The sequence below is a fragment of the Schistocerca americana genome, chromosome 6, assembly GCF_021461395.2.
Source record: "Schistocerca americana isolate TAMUIC-IGC-003095 chromosome 6, iqSchAmer2.1, whole genome shotgun sequence".
NCBI lineage: Eukaryota > Metazoa > Arthropoda > Insecta > Orthoptera > Acrididae > Schistocerca > Schistocerca americana.
Genome location: NC_060124.1, coordinates 88,811,412 through 88,825,310, shown reverse-complemented (window position 1 = coordinate 88,825,310; position 13,899 = coordinate 88,811,412).

The window sequence follows — 13,899 nt, the reverse complement described above, 5'->3', positions numbered from 1 at the left end:
GAAATCACGGAAAACCTAAATCAGGATGGCCGGAGACGGGATTGAACCGTCATCCTCCCGAATGCGAGTCCAGTGGATTTTAGGCCCCGACGCTCCAACAGAAGAAGCAGTGGAAGCAAAATTAGCTCCTAGGAATAGGAAAACGTGCAGAATCTGCCCAGCTAGCAAGAAAAAGGAGACTTCGCACGTTTGCTACATCTGCAAGAGACCAATATTCATATAGTGCTGTTCCCAGGTCTGCAAGCACTGTTGTGAGAAATTGTGATTTCGGGGGCTTTGATTTTTCATGAGGTATTTTTTCAGGCTAAAAACGTTACAGTTTTGTTCCATTAGTTCTTCAAGAAGAAATAAAAACTCTATCGAAGCATTAATTTTGTTATTAGCTTATGAAAAATATATAAATGTATTAGTTTACAAGATGTGCAGTAAACATATCAGAATACCAGTTTATCAATAATTATTTAATGTTAATGTTTTATATTTTCATGTTTATTTACGTTGTATAAAAGACTCTGTAATACGCAAAACAGAGAATTTCAAAGGGATTCAAATTGTTAACATTATACCCACCTATAATAAAGAGGTCAGATTGATGGCACCATGGTGTTAGTGTCCCATGTTTGCCACTACGTTAGTTAAAGGTTAAGCGTCTCGGGGCTAAACAATGAATTTTACGATTGCTTTTTTTCCTTAGCCAATAGATGCTTAACGCGTGTTGCCGCAAACTCACAGACGTTTTATTTGTTCTCTTTCGATCGAGATGGAGGCAGTAGTGGCCTCACAAGTTGAATGAGCTTCTTCGTGAAGCTTTCACACGTACTTAAGGAACTCGCGACGAAACGCGCTTCTCATCTTTATATCGTACTCTGTTTTGCTTGTCAGTGCTATCTGGAAAGGGTCACAGATGGAACAGCACTCAAGTATCTGGCGGACGAGGGTTTCGTGGGCGGCCTTCATTGGATGTGGGCTACTGTTCCTGCGGATTCTTCCAATGAATCTCTGTCTGGCAACTGCCTTTCCACGGTAATATTATGTCTCCTTCTGCTTTATATCACCCAATATATGTATATATGTACACAGACACACACACACACACACACACACACACACACACACACACACACACACTGACGTGCAAAACGTAAGGATGAAAGTATCTTTAGCATGATGTGTGACTGCCAAATAACGTAACTCAATGAAATCCGGACCATACATAGCAAAAACTGCTACAGTATAGTGCAGAACGCAACTGAAAGAAGTACACTAAGAACAGAAGTGACATCTTTATTCAATAATAATTTCACTGAGGTCACCCCAATACGTGGTGGTTCCCTGGGCATTGCAAATGACAGCACATGGTTCTTAATGAGGTGTGTGATCACCACGAATGCAAATGCATGCTCTGCAGCATTTACTCTTGTTGGTGACAAGACCAGTAACGTTTTCCTGTGGTAGGACTATCCATCCCACCACCAACGCACTTGACAATTACTGGATGGTCGCTGGTGGGCGTGGACATGCTGCAATATGACCCCCAATGCATCCCATATGTGCTCAATAGGATTTAATTGGGGGTATGGGGAGGCCACTCCATTCGTCGAATATCTTCTAATTCCAAGATAACATCCGCCTATTTTGTTTTATGTGGTCAAACATTGTCATCCATAAAAATGAAGTTAGGGCCAAATGCACTGCTGAAAAGGTTCACTTGGGGATGGACTACAGTGCCACAATAACTTTGAACAGTGTATGTACCATTTATTTCACAAGGAGACTCTCCAAACAGCCGTGTCATTTGAAAAGTTATTTTATTTTATTTTCACAATCAGTTTCGGCAACTCGATTTGCCGTCTTCAGGCTCCATGTGCATCTCATGCATAGACATTCAAACGTATCTATACTGGCATACTGGAGTCAACAAAAATCAAATGGTTCAAATGGTTCAAATGGCTCTGAGCACTATGGGACTCAACTGCTGTGGTCATTAGTCCCCTAGAACTTAGAACTACTTAAACCTAACTAACCTAAGGACATCACAAACATCCATGCCCGAGGCAGGATTCGAACCTGCGACCGTAACAGTCGCACGGTTCCGGACTGCGCGCCTAGAACCGCGAGACCACCGCGGCCGGCTCAAATGGTTCCAAGCACCATGGAACGTAACATATCAGGTCATCAGTCCCCTAGACTTAGAACTACTTAAACCTAACTAACCTAAGGACATCACACACATCCATGCCCGAGGCAGGATTCGAACCTGCGACCGTAGCAGTAGCGCGGTTCCAGACTGAAGCGCCTAGAACCGCTCGCCCACAGCGGCCGGCTCTGGAGCCAACAGTTTCTGGATATCATGAATTCATTTTTCAAAGTCTTCCTTCGAAGACTTGACAACAATGGTGTTGCTGTGTTCGAGGGCGACAGGGCCTCTGCTGAAACAGCTCACATCGTCTAGGACTGTTTTTGTGAGGGCATGGATAAACTGTCACGTTCACCCTGCCCGCCATAGTCACCACGAATCAACATTATTGACCTTTTGTGTTGAACTCTGGAGCGAAGTTGCATGATTACTATGAGAGGTGGCATGCCACTCTCTCACTTTAACAACATTGTCAGTCAGTATAATGTTCATATTTTAAGTGATGATCTCGGTGTCTCCCAGTAATACATTTTGTATGTGTGGTTTATGACTTTTTTACATGAGGAAATTGTGGGCAGTATGTTCTTATAACTGCATGTGGAACCGGTAGAGAACCTGTACCCTAGGGGCTGTAGTGGAGGTCACAGAAGACAGGGACAGAGATGGATTGAGGGGCCATAAATCCTGAGAGCAGCAGTCAGGCTGTGTGAGTGATTCTGGGAAGCAGTGGACCGTACCTGCAAAGGGACTTATGGTCCCTTCCGCTTAGTATCGGACACAAAACATTTTACCTGGGCCAGGTGGCAGTCCGTCACGAAGGTGACCAGTTGGTGGAAAGTGGATGGAGAAACCCATTTAAGACAGACTGCTGTAAACTGAGCCTTTGCGCAAATGGTGGGAAGGTCATTAAACTCCTGTATTCTCACGTTAGACGCTGGGACGACACGGACAGAATGGTTGGTATAAGTGTTTAGTGGAGGCAGGACTGTAACTCCCCTGACGCCAGGAAACTGCCAGGTTGTTTTAGTTAGTGGCATGACTGTCTGGGGAGCTTCTTTCAGAAACTGGAAATGGACGGCCTGGAAAGATTAGATCTCTCTGTAAATGTGGGACTGTGATCGCAGCTAGGTAGACGCTTTTTGCTGAAACATGGCTATGCTTACCGCGAGAACGACGCCTAACGAGTCTAAAATCTTCGTTTTTCAGACAAGAGACATTTGAAGTCACTGATTGGCTCCTCTCAGGTTATCCAAAGTGAAGGCTTGCTCTTCCAGTGTGGGAACCTTGATGCTGTGTCTGGATTGGGTACTAGGCCAACAAGGGATTTTCTCTGCCTCGTGATGACTGGGTGTTGTGTGATGTCCTTAGGTTAGCTAGGTTTAAGTAGTTCTAAGTTCTAGGGGACTGATGACCATAGATGTTAAGTCCCATAGTGCTCAGAGCCATTTGAACTAGGCCAACAGAACAGTCAACAGGGGAGATTCAATGAATAGAGGATAGTTCAGTTGGTTTGTGCAATGTGGGGGTGGTTTCGTTTTTGCTAATTCGGCTCCGATACCGAGGCTCAGTAGAAAGTAACGGTGATTCTTTGCCTGCTTCCTCTTCAGGTCTTTCCCTAGGGAGTGATACTTTCGGTTGGTATCCTGTGGTGGACTATGAGCCAGTGGCAATTTCCAACTGTACACACAGTGGAACTGCATATCGTTTCGGACATATCATGTGTCGCGAGGCTGAACTAATTCGTCCGGAGTTGGCTGTCTGTCGTTTGATAATTCCAGCACACACCGTCGTGCCTGTGAACCAAATTGGTGGTAAAATTTGGAAATTTGTGGTGAGGTCTTATGGGACCAAACTGCTGAGGTCACCGGTCCCTAAGCTTACGCACTACTTAATCTAACTTAAACTAACGAACGGTAAGGATAACACAAACACCCATGCCCGAGGGAGGACTCGATCTCCGACATAGGGAGCCGCGCGAATCGTGACAAGGAGCCATAGACCGCTCGGCTACCCCGCGCGGAGAATCAAATTGGTCTGGCCAGACCAGCGGACGGGTGCACCTCACACTGAAATATCTGATAGAGAAATTTCCCTTATTCTAATAATTGGAACGCCAGTCCGCGTAGTTTAAAGATTTTCGTGGATGCGTCAGAACGTTACAGATGCCGCAAAGCGCCTCTCATGGCCCATAGAGCGCCGTATTCTGCCACCTGATTCAAGGCGAAAGGGTACAACACTGCTGAACCTGAATAGAATTGTCAAATGATGTACACAGCTCGCTTTTCTCAGGTGAACCATAGTTTGTGGTATACTTGGTTGTAGTTGATTCTATTTGAATAGAGTTGTGCCTCGCAATGGATTCTTGTGAACAAAGTCAGATTGCGCTGTAAATGGGATTAATTTTGGGGGGAATTTGTATAGCTTCCACTCCAATGTATGCTTTGCCAATCAAACACCAACCCTATTCTGATTTGTGTTTGTCCTTTTTTGTGTAAATTTGTCAGCTCGTTCTTGTTAAAAAAAGGATTAATAAAACTTGCCATTATTTTGTAAACTTAAATACGCCACTCTTTTCATTCACACACCCTCAACTATTTGCTATTTTGTTTTATTGTGGTGGTAAATGTGTACACCAGTAATTTAAGGTTAAATCTTATTAAATTAATTAATTTGATTATTAATTTGAGTTCTGGAACTGACTGTAGGCATAGGCAACAAAAGTGTCTTGAGTAAATTCAGTAAGGCTGTAGTTCATGATTTTAAGGTTATATTGAGATGATAATACTTTTCTTTATGTAAAAGTAATAACATTTAGCGTCACTCAGACACACATTTGTGATTATTGCAAAGGACGGCTTGCAATTGCCGCCCCTTGGCCAGGACCTCGAATCACGGCACTTTTGTGAGATTAGTTAGTGCGTTATCTTGCAAAATAGGAACGTTTTTTTCTTAAAATTGAGACTATGGTGCACTAGAATATTTAGGCTCGGGTTTGGCGCTAAGTGTTGTTACTCAGCAATTTGTAATATGTTGTAGTCATTTTAGTTCAGTGCATGTATTGTTTGTGTCATTTATTTATTTTTATTTCTCATTGTGTCTTGCCAATTCTTGTCTGATGTTGCGTCGTTGCTAACAGCGTTGTGTAAGCTGTTGTGGAACAAATCTGAATATGGGGACGTGTATGATATTTTAGAGTAAGTTTCGTTTCATGTGCTTAGGCATAAATGTGTGCTTGATTTAAAAGAAGATCAGAGTAGAGTTGTGGCGCGTGATGCATTAGAGACGGAAACTTGCGGAAGTAGCAGTCGAGAATCAAAGCTCGTGTATGTAGTGAGAAAGTATGCGCACTAACGTCGTCCAAAACGGAACACGAGTCAGCCGTTGATGCAGTACAAGACAGAACAGCGGAAGAAGTTCATTTAAATCAGTCAGCAAATAGAATGCAACTGTCAAATGCAGAATAGGACGCAAATGTCAAATGCAGAACACTTCGATGATGAGGGTTCAGTTTATTCAGGAAACGAAAGTGTAAAGGATGCCGAGGTGGCAGGTTATGTAGGTTCTGTAAATACGGAAAGAGGTACAGACAGAAAAAGTAACAGTCCGATTTCATGGACACGGTGGCATAGAGCAGTTGAATCGCGCGCGTCTAGTCCTGGGTACGTTACTGGGAAGTGCGCAATCTATCATTCACTTTATGCAACAGGCAGAGAAGAGACGACAGGGAAGGGAAGAAAAGAGATGGCAGGAAGAAGATCAAAGGCAGGAGATCCTCTTTAATGATATTAGAGAAATTTAGTAGCGACAAGACAAGGAGGATAAGAGACAGGACGAAATCATGAAAAAAATTACGGAAATTCAAAGAGGGTTGATGAGTTTGTAAAAACGTAAAATTACCCTACTGGCCATTAAAATTGCTACATCACGAATATGACGTGGTATAGACGCGAAATTTAACCGACAGGAAGAAGATGCTGTGGTATGCAAATGATTAGCTTTTCAGAGCATTCAAACAAAGTTGGTGCCGGTGGCGACACCTAGAACGTGCTGAAATGGGGAAAGTTTCCAACCGATTTCTCATACACAAACAGCAGTTGAGCAGCGTTGCCTGGTGAAGCGTTGTTGTGACGCCTCGTGTAAGGAGGAGAAATGCGTACCATCACGTTTCCGACTTTGATAAAGGTCGGATTGTAGCCTATCGCGATTGCGGTTTATCGTATTGCGACATTGCTGCTCGCGTTGGTCGAGGGTTCAGGAGGGTAATACAGAACGCCGTGCTGGATCCCAACGGCCTCGTATCACTGGCAGTCGAGATGACAGGCATCTTATCCGCATGGCTGTAACGGATCGTGCAGCCACGTCTCGATCCCTGAATCAACCGATGGGGTCGTTTGCAAGACAACAACCATGTGCACGAATAGTTAGACGACGTTTGCAGCAGCATGGACTATCAGCTCGGAGACCATGGCTGCGGTTACCCTTGACGCTGCATCACAGGCAGGAGCGCCTGCGATGGTGTACTCAACGACGAACCTGGGTGCACGAATGGCAAAACGTCATTTAATCGGATGAATACAGGTTCTGTTCACAGCATCATGATGGTCGCATCCGTGTTTGGCGACGTCGCGGTGAACGCACATTGGAAGCGTGTATTTGTCATCGCCATACTGGCGAATCACCCGGCGTGATGGTATGGGGTGCCATTGGTTACACGTCTCGGTCACCTCTTCTTGAGCGGGCCGGAGTGGCCGTGCGGTTCTGGGCGCTACATTCTGGAGCCGAGCGACCGCTACGGTCGCAGGTTCAAATCCTGCTTCGGGCATGGATGTGTGTGATGTCCTTAGGTTCGTTAGGTTTAATTAGTTCTAAGTTCTAGGCGACTGATGACCTCATAAGTTAAGTCGCATAGTGCTCAGAGCCATTTGAACCATCACCTCTTCTTGGCATTGACGGCACTTTGAATAGTGAACGTTACATTTCAGAAGTGTTACGACCCGTGGCTGTACCCTTCATTCGATCCCTGCAAAACCCCACATTTCAGGAGGATAATACACGACCGCATGTTGCAGGTCCTGTACAGGCCTTTCTGGATACAGAAAATGTTCGAGTGCTGCCCTGGCTAGCACATTCTCCAGATCTCTCACCAACTGAAAACGTCTGGTCAATGGTGGCCGAGCAACTGGCTCGTCACAATACGCCAGTCACTACTCTTGATGAACTCTGGTATCGTGTTGAAGCTACATGGACGGCTGTACCTGTACACACCATCCAAGCTCTGTTTGACTCAATGTCGGGGCGTATCAAGGCCGTTATTACGGCCAGAGGTGGTTTTTCTGGGTACTGATTTTTCAGGATCTATGCACCCAAACTGCGTGAAAATGTAATCACATGTCAGTTCTAGTACAATATATTTGTCCAATGAATACCCGTTTATCATCAGCATTTCTTCTTGATGTAGCAATTTTAATTGCCAGTAGTGTAGGTCAGGAATGTAGTTAAGGGTGTAAAGGCGGAGTTTGAAGACGTTAATAGAACATCAGATGAAACGCGAGAAGTAGCGGTAGAGTCCAAACGTGAGTCTAGGACAGCCAGGTCAGTAGAACGAGATGCGCCAAAAAATGGCCATATTGCGCGAGATCAGGCAGCGCTGGCAGAGGTCGAAGTGGTCGCAATCAAGGATGCTATTTCTGCTCTCAAAAAACAGGGACAGAGAGTAGTTGAAAAGATTCGGGAATAAATGTTGGAAATTAAAGACAAGCAAACACGTCTCACTACCCAGCACAATGAGCTGGCGTATGAGATGAGGCAAATATGCGGACTGGTCGCTCGTGTAGAAATTCAGCCAGAAGCAACAGTACGTCACCTTGAGTTCGTTGGTTACCGGGAACATCAAAGGGAAAATTTTGCAACCCAACTTGCAGCTACATTCCCGGCACAGGCCCGCTTAACGGGGTACGACGGTAGGCCGAGCGCGCGTACTCAGTGTCGCGTAGTACACGAAGTACCGAGCCGGAACACAACTGCGCGTGACTCAGACGTACAGAAATATTACTACGTCACTCTGATGACACGAAACGAAGATACAATAGCATTCAGGGATCGGTAGGCCATGAAATCTTGGGCACACGCGCGCCAGAATTTAGAGAAAGTCAAGCGGCGCAAAGTTATGAATGTCTCGACTTAAAATACAGGGTGATTCAAAAAGAATACCACAACTTTAGGAATTTAAAACTCTGCAACGACAAAAGGCAGAGCTAAGCACTATCTGTCGGCGAATTAAAGGAGCTATAAAGTTTCATTTAGTTGTACATTTGTTCGCTTGAGGCGCTGTTGACTAGGCGTCAGCGTCAGTTGATGCTAAGATGGCGACCGCTCAACAGAAAGCTTTTTGTGTTATTGAGTACGGCATAAGTGAATCGACGACAGTTGTTCAGCGTGCATTTCGAACGAAGTATGGTGTTAAACCTCCTGATAGGTGGTGTATTAAACGTTGGTATAAACAGTTTACAGAGAATGGGTGTTTGTGCAAAGGGAAAAGTTCTGGACGGCCGAGAACGAGTGATGAAAATGTAGCACGCATCCAGCAAGCATTTGTTCGCAGCCCAGGAAAATCGACTCGTAGAGCTAGCAGAGAGCTGTAAATTCCACAATCAACTGTATGGAGAGTTCTACGAAAAAGGTTAGTTATGAAACCTGAACGTCAACTACCCGAAGCGATGGATCGGCCGCCAGGCAGCCCGTGACAGAGCACTTCATCACTGGCCTCCAAGAAGCCCTGATCTTACCCCCTGCGATTTTTTCTTATGGGGGTATGTTAAGGATATGGTGTTTTGGCCACCTCTCCCAGCCACCATTGATGATTTGAAACGAGAAATAGCAGCAGCTATCCAAACTGTTACGCCTGACATGCTACAGAGAGTGTGGAACGAGTTGGAGTATCGGGTTGATATTGCTCGTGTGTCTGGAGGGGGCCATATTGAACATCTCTGAACTTGTTTTTGAGTGAAAAAAACCTTTTTAAATACTCTTTGTAATGATGTATAACAGAAGGTTATATTATGTTTCTTTCATTAAATACACATTTTTAAAGTTGTGGTATTCTTTTTGAATCACCCTGAATTTTCTCTCAATTCAAAATTTTTAGGTTTACAAAGAGAATCACAATTTATGACACCCAAAGTCATTGCTTGCTCAGTACGATAAAGTACTACTCGAGTTTGGTGCCTAGTATAAAAATTGGAATTTGTCTGTGGATGCCTGGAAGGTTAAATAGCAGAATACATGTGCAGCGTTGCAGCAAACTGCCGCAGTTACGGCGATTTCAGAGAGGCTTTCCTAACTACCTACTGGTCGCTAGACATCCGAGGAAAGATTAAATGGGAGATTATGCTAGAGAAGGATTACGAAGCATCGGGGTGCCGCAGTCCTGAAAAGTTTTCCGACACGCTTATCGACATGAAACGTTACCTGGACCAACTACGCTATATAACGATAAGGAGATAATGCGGCACTGCCACATGAAATAGCTATTGAGACACCAGAAACTGCTCATTGGAAAATGTATTGACATTGTAGAGTCATTCAAAAGCGCTGAACGAGAGTTAGACTTAAACAAGGTGAAAGTTAACCCTGTGGGGATGTTATATAAAATGATTGAGAATGTATGCAAAATTTAGTTTACTGACAATCTTTATTTGCCCAAAACAAAGACAGACGTCAATTATGCTAAAAATGTTATGATTGAATATCGTAAACAACTGACAGGTGGATTAAGACCGCATTGGACAAGGGTCCTGGGTGGCAGAAGTGAGTCAAGGACTCTGGCCCTAAAAATGTGGAGAACGCAATCTGAATTGCTCTGGCGGTGAGCAGACTTTGATTGTTCAACCTACAGAAGTTTCTCTATATAGGTGCAGCTGAGAGCAAGTGACGATTGAGATCTGTATGCCCTGACAATGCCAAAGCAGCAGTACATTACCCTGTTTGCGTCGTGCGGTGACGTAACCTGCAAACTGGCGAGATGTGTGCGGCAGAGGCGAGACGTAAAGCGACACCTGTGAATCGATCGCGGCCACAAAAGAAATGCAAAATTTCACGGTCTAGCGATTAGACAGCCGGACTGCAATTTACTCTCTACCAGAGCCCTGAAATCACGGTAGATTTCAGTATGTGACACACCTGTTCGCTGGTCGTACCAAGGACCAATTTGGCTCACTTACACACAGAGAGCACAAGCATACCAAACGTCAAGACTGGTAAACCAAAAACGAATAAGTGCGCCCTCGGCAAACGAGTAGTCCGAGGCGTTTTCAGTCACACTGTAGGTACAGTAAGAACGTCACCACAGGCTCCCCCCTCTAAACTACTCGCAGGTGAAGTCAGTCTCAGGACAGGTCCCAAGCACCGACCACACATGACAGAGCATCGACCAGAAGTCTTCTTCTTACCAAACCAAAGTCCAGCACGCGAGTGCTTCGCATCTCTTTTTTTAATTTTTTTTTTTTAAAAAGGTCCGTTTTTCCCACAAAGTACACGAATAACACCGCCTTCACGCTGTCTTGAGCCAATCGTAGGGCTTTAGAGGCGCTAAATCTCCCCTCACACACGACAGCACAAACTCATGTCGAACCAGGGCAAGAAGTACGAAACCTGCGTCTCTGGAAAAAACGAAACCGTCAGTTACTGACTTTTTTAAAAGTTTTCGTGGAGGGGGAAGATGTTTCTCTCTGAAGTCGCGTCGCTTCCCACAGCAACAAGCAAACAGATACAATCTTATACATCATTTTCTAAATCGCCTGTGTCTTGGAGCTTGTTAGTCCTAACTATGGGGTGTAATAAAGATTCTACCTCTAAAAGTTTCTCAGACGTCGGAGTTTCTTATACAACCGAGGCGGCCAATGGAAGTGGGTCACAGGGTTATTTGCAGTATCGGCAGACATGAAAACTTGTGAATTTTTATTACGTGTGACTCTGCACACAATGCCCAGTTTATGACTCAACTGTGTAGACGTGTCCCTTCAGTCCGTCGCCCCGAGCCCAGCCTTTGGCTGACGCCAATACACGTATCGCGGCGTTGTTCTACTGGAGACCTGTCTCGACAAGGGGCTGCTGTGTCTGCCCTGTATGGCTGTGGACCTGTCCGGCTAGATCCACTGAGGGATGGGCTCTCTGCCAATTGCTTTCAACTCCAAACATGCCGTTTCTACAAGCTAAGAACCATAGCGTCCTACCAGGCTCCATCAATGTCTGCTCAGACCGTTAACTTTCTAGAGTCTCGCTCAAGGTGTGTCAGGTTGTAATAAACTCTTTAATAATTTTCCGTATGCGAAAAATAGGTGAGAAAGTAACTTGTCCTCTCTCAAAGGAAACACAGAACGCCTGGGGCCAAATGAGACATAATGAACGAAATTCGCAAGTTGCATCATGTGTAAATAATGATGGGCAAAAAACAAATAGAAACAAGGCATGGAGAAACCAATATCAACGCCAAAGATTTGGCAATGAGCCTCAGTGATATGATAGAAGCAGATGGGGGATGTATGGTGGTAATTTTCAAGAAAACAAAAATAACAACAGGAGGAAAATGAAAAATTCTAACCAGTTCATGCAGCCAGTCTGGAACTCAGGGCAGAAAAGGTAAAATGGTGGCACTGGTAGGCGAAGTCCACAACGTGATCACCAGAATGACTTGTTGGAAATTGGACCATCTAACCTCTCAAACAGAAGCTGCAGCAGAAGTCCGGCTAGGAATTAACAGTCATGATGACATTAAGTTAGTGTTAAGACTTACCTGTTTCCAATTCATTTATGTAGTCATTTAGTGTGTTGGTCTTTATTTGTTTGCACTTGCACTTTTTGGATGATGTACACTCCTGGAAATGGAAAAAGAACACATTGACACCGGTGTGTCAGACCCACCATACTTGCTCCGGACACTGCGAGAGGGCTGTACAAGCAATGATCACACGCACGGCACAGCGGACACACCAGGAACCGCGGTGTTGGCCGTCGAATGGCGCTAGCTGCGCAGCATTTGTGCACCGCCGCCGTCAGTGTCAGCCAGTTTGCCGTGGCATATGGAGCTCCATCGCAGTCTTTAACACTGGTAGCATGCCGCGACAGCGTGGACGTGAACCGTATGTGCAGTTGACGGACTTTGAGCGAGGGCGTATAGTGGGCATGCGGGAGGCCGGGTGGACGTACCGCCGAATTGCTCAACACGTGGGGCGTGAGGTCTCCACAGTACATCGATGTTGTCGCCAGTGGTCGGCGGAAGGTGCACGTGCCCGTCGACCTGGGACCGGACCGCAGCGACGCACGGATGCACGCCAAGACCGTAGGATCCTACGCAGTGCCGTAGGGGACCGCACCGCCACTTCCCAGCAAACTAGGGACACTGTTGCTCCTGGGGTATCGGCGAGGACCATTCGCAACCGTCTCCATGAAGCTGGGCTACGGTCCCGCACACCGTTAGGCCGTCTTCCGCTCACGCCCCAACATCGTGCAGCCCGCCTCCAGTGGTGTCGCGACAGGCGTGAATGGAGGGACGAATGGAGACGTGTCGTCTTCAGCGATGAGAGTCGCTTCTGCCTTGGTGCCAATGATGGTCGTATGCGTGTTTGGCGCCGTGCAGGTGAGCGCCACAGTCAGGACTGCATACGACCGAGGCACACAGGGCCAACACCCGGCATCATGGTGTGGGGAGCGATCTCCTACACTGGCCGTACACCACTGGTGATCGTCGAGGGGACACTGAATAGTGCACAGTACATCCAAACCGTCATCGAACCCATCGTTCTACCATTCCTAGACCGGCAAAGGAACTTGCTGTTCCAACAGGACAATGCACGTCCGCATGAATCCCGTGCCACCCAATGTGCTCTAGAAGGTGTAAGTCAACTACCCTGGCCAGCAAGATCTCCGGATCTGTCCCCCATTGAGCATATTTGGGACTGGATGAAGCGTCGTCTCACGCGGTCTGCACGTCCAGCACGAACGCTGGTCCAACTGAGGCGCCAGGTGGAAATGGCGTGGCAAGCCGTTCCACAGGACTACATCCAGCATCTCTACGATCGTCCCCATGGGAGAATAGCAGCCTGCATTGCTGCGAAAGGTGGATATACACTGTACTAGTCCCGACATTGTGCATGCTCTGTTGCCTGTGTCTATGTGCCTGTGGTTCTGTCAGTGTGATCATGTGATGTATCTGACCCCAGGAATGTGTCAATAAAGTTTCCCCTTCCTGGGACAATGAATTCACGGTGTTCTTATTTCAATTTCCAGGAGTGTATTATTATAATTAGAGGATAAGATCTTCTCCTGCGACATCTGATCAATGAGTTTGGCGTTTGTAGTTTTCTGTCCAGCATTTACATTTTGATAATTTACCACCATTTTGAGACGTGCTGATATCCTCTCATGTTTCAGAGATATAAATTAATTTCGTGATAGAAACGTGCCGATTTCTTGGCGAAACCTCTTGGGTTTATGATAAAGATGGTTGGTTCAACAGTTGAACATTGACGTGTTAGTAGCTTCTTACGCCACACCAAAGGAATGTGTTGGAACAACGTAAAAACTGCATTTTTGGTTTAGGAATAATTGAACAAGTCTTGGAGACGCAATTCTTCTCAGAATTGATCTTTGAATGTGGTAATGGTTTGGTTTCTTCCTTTGATACTGAGTGCCAGTGTGGCGTATGTATGGTCTCTTCCGCCACTAGGAGCGAGGTAGCTATAGTGGTGCCACAGAAATTGATTTGT